The sequence below is a fragment of the Vicia villosa genome, linkage group LG5, assembly GCF_029867415.1.
Source record: "Vicia villosa cultivar HV-30 ecotype Madison, WI linkage group LG5, Vvil1.0, whole genome shotgun sequence".
NCBI classification, from domain to species: domain Eukaryota; kingdom Viridiplantae; phylum Streptophyta; class Magnoliopsida; order Fabales; family Fabaceae; genus Vicia; species Vicia villosa.
In genome coordinates, this window is record NC_081184.1 from 72095306 (window position 1) to 72099282 (window position 3977).

The 3977-nt window shown below is 28.5% G+C and overlaps 1 long non-coding RNA gene across 1 annotated transcript; it reads left to right on the forward strand.

Annotated features, from left to right (window-relative positions):
• The first annotated feature begins 2027 nt into the window (after positions 1-2027).
• On the forward strand, positions 2028-2540 carry LOC131606741 (uncharacterized). The gene is made up of 2 exons (XR_009285012.1): positions 2028-2119; positions 2223-2540. It is a non-coding gene; the product is annotated as an uncharacterized LOC131606741 (long non-coding RNA).
• Positions 2541-3977: the final 1437 nt, after the last annotated feature.

Here is a 3977-nt window from a genome sequence, read left to right on the forward strand (position 1 = left end):
TCTAAGCAGGTTGTAACTAGAGTGATCGTGTGGATCAGAATACTCTAGAAAGTCTTAGAGGGTATCTAAGCAGTTGTTCCTGGAGTGATCAGTGTGTGATCAGAAGACTCTGGAAGACTTAGTTGCTGACTAAGTGGAGAACCATTGTAATCCGTGCGATTAGTGGATTAAATCCTCAGTTGAGGTAAATCATCTCTGCGGGGGTGGACTGGAGTAGTTTAGTTAACAACGAACCAGGATAAAAATAACTGTGCAATTTATTTTTATCGGTCAAAATTTTAAAGCTACACTTATTCAAACCCCCCCTTTCTAAGTGTTTTTCTATCCTTCAGTCCCCTCACAAATTTTTGTATTTGTGAGGGATTTTTGCCACTTGTGAGGAGATTAGCCCCTGACAAATTTGATTTTTTCTTGTAGTGTGAGGAGTAACAAATATAAATTGTACACTGTATAGGTGCTTTGGAAAAAATATTTCTAAAGAGAAAATTTCATGTGTACCAGAAAATTCAGAGACTTGTTACTTAATGAAAATGTCTCTTGCAGTTTTGAATTTCATTGGTATCTAGCAAATTTTCTTAATTATTAGGTAAAAAATATTGTTTGGAAAATACATTAATGAACATAATATTTGAAAAAAAATTATAAATCAATGAACCGAACTAAATCAAACCAATTAGTTTAGTTTGGTTTATTTTTAAAAATACACTAATGAACATAATATTATCTAAAAGGTCTCTAGCATTTTTGAATTTCATTGGTAATTAGGTACGAATTGTTAGAAAAAAAATTCTTAATTATTATGTAAAATAATTGTTTGGATAATACACTAATAATCATAATGTTTAAAAAAAAATTATAAACTGATCCACCGAACCAAACCAAACTAAATCAAACTGGTTAGTTTGATTTTATTTTATTTTTGAAAAATACTAAAAACGATCTACCTAAACTAATTAAGATATCATCAGTATGGACATTTATTTGGTCAAAAACCAGTTCAAACTAAATCGATTACACCCCAACCTCAAAGGGTTGGCTCAGTTGACAAATGAGTTTTCTCCAAAAAGGTACGGAACCGGCTAGTACCCAATCGATTAATAAATCGATTACACCCCAAATAAAATAGATAATACTTTTAATATATATATATATATATATATATATATATATATATATATATATATATATATATATATATATATATATATATATATATATATATATATATATATATATATATATATATATATATATATATATATATATATATATATATATATATATATATATATATAGTTTGCAAAGGGAGTATTCTTTAAGATGCATTAAATCTATAAAGGTTTGGGCTTGAAAATGTGATCCTTCTAATATATTGAGTTTTAATTTTGTTAGATGCTAACAATTTTGTGAATAAGTTGACGTCAAGTTTGTTTAAAAACTTTTTGAAAATCTAAAATTGGGCGTCGTTAACCATTTGTTCGAAAATAAATATTTATACAAACTGCTATGATTTCTTTCAAAATTACTGAATTTTATTCTATAGTCACATTTAAATTTTAGGATGTCACAAAAAAAAAATACTACAACCCATTACTTAATAATTTTTTAAAAATTTTTCGATCGGATGATCTTCTCAACTCAAAATTTTTACATTTTACATCTATTACCATTGATATCATTATAAATATCTTCAAAATAAATTAATATATGTAAATTTATAATAAAAGTGTTTCACCTCTTCGAAAAGTTATTTATACAAATAAATTTTTCTTTATTTAGTCTTTCTTTTAATATATTATGAAAGGTTAAAAGATAAATAACATATATATAATGAGGTTGAATAAAAAAATCTTGAACTTTGACTGAAGACAAAGGTATAAACTAAAGATATTGGTTGAAGACCTTTAATATTAATTCTAATTTTATAAATGGCTTTTTGCAAATCCTAAATGTTAAAAACTATTTAATTGAAGTAGACTGAGCTTAAAGTTTTTATATATAAAGATGACAAAAAATCCTATTTAATACATACAAAGGAGAAAAAATATGGTTCAAATTCATATGTTTGTTTATGCTTTTATCACATTTCTTTTTTTATTTCCTTTTGTATCAAATGGTGGTATGTTCTTTTTCACACATTATTCAAATTTTATAATTTATATTATACATTTTTATTATGTTATCTTTAAGTAACACTGTTTATTATTTATTTGATGATGCAGAACAAATATCTTGTGTTACTGACGATGATTGTCCATGGAAGCCATTACCTTTCTATATGAAATGCGTTGAAAATTTGTGTCGGCACAAGCTACATTAAAAAGTAAATTTAAAAATAATATGTTATCTCTAAGCAAATAATTTTAAAATAATTATGTACTTTATAATTTAAGTAAAAAAATTATTTATCTTTCTATTGTTTTCAATTTTTATAACAAGTTTAAAAGTGTAGTAGTATATTATACATGTACTCTTACTTTCATTTTCTCATAAAAAGATATGAGTATGTATTTACAAATCAATGAAAAGAGTTAAACTTACGGCTCTGTTTGGCAAAACTAACTGGTAGCTGATAGCTGATGATTGATAGATGATAAACTAACATGAATATTTGGTAAATTAGTTGTTTCATTAGGTAATAGATACAAAATGGCATAAATGATCATTTTAATTAATAAGGCTAATAATATTTTATTAAAATAATAAGGGTATAAATGAAAAAAAAAAATAAAAAATCACAAGCTAAAATACAAGCTCAAAAGCTACTTCAAATAGCTTTTGATAAAAAAGTTAAAAGCTAGTAAAAAAGCTACAAACTAAAAGCTAAAATAACATTACCAAACAAAGCTTTTTCATTAATGTGAACTGAAAAGCTAAAAGCTCTTTTTTAGGTCTTACGAAAGAGACCCTTAAACTCCTACATCATAAGTTCTTACAAATAATTTATTATGCTCATTAAATAACATAATAATACAGATATAATACATTAAAAAAAATGTCTCTTTCGCTACTATTTGAGTTATATATAATATATACTTTTTTAAAGAAATAGAGATGTTGTTATATTTGTCTGACGTATGAAAGAAAAAAAAATTTAAATAACTAGGTTTAATAAAAAAAATACGAAAAAAACCATGTTTTCGGGGTATTTACCAAACTGTCTAGGTTTGGGTCCCCAGACAAGTGAATGCGCCAAATGAAATGGCGCATACATGTGTTGCATGCCAAATCATTTGGTGCCAAGGAACAAAAAATTAGGGCAAATATTCCAAGCCATTTCAAATGGCGCATGAGTTAGGGTTCCCACACATAGGCGCCATTTCATATGGCTCCTATGTGTTGGGTTATTTTTTTTAAAAAAAAAAACCCTTTGGGTATTTTCGCGCACCGTTTTTTATTCCGGTCTTTTATTTTCGTGAAAACGTCTGAGAAATCGAGTTCGTAAAATTTTTAGTAACCCTATATAATGTTTGCGTTATCGATATCGGTTTTTCACTAAAGCTCAATTTATTGATGAAAGACCGATGAACGGTTACAAGAGGTGGTAAGCGAAACTGATACATTGCCTTAAAAAAAATACAGATTATACTAAACTTGCGAAGAGGTCGAGCCACGATTAGGGAATCTTTTTCTATTGTGCCCCACCTGACGACAAATGCTGCATTTTCGTTCCATTTTGTCGTGGACGTCCATTTCGGTTCGAATCCGTGTACTATTGGGACGCCCTTTTTTCTTTCGCCGCATTGCGTCGTTGTGCCAAACTACCTCTCAATCATACTCAGGCCAGTAATCCTCCTTGGCCACCACAGGAAACGCAACACTGTAAACTCTGAGCAATGTCTGAGTCTTGTAAATCGGAGACAGTAGTGATATAGCGTCGCGGTGGGCATACGCACATGCAGCTATGACGTGCGAGCAAGGCATACGAAAAGCTTGAAACCTTCCACAGTCGCACCAATCTTCGTCAAGAAGAACCC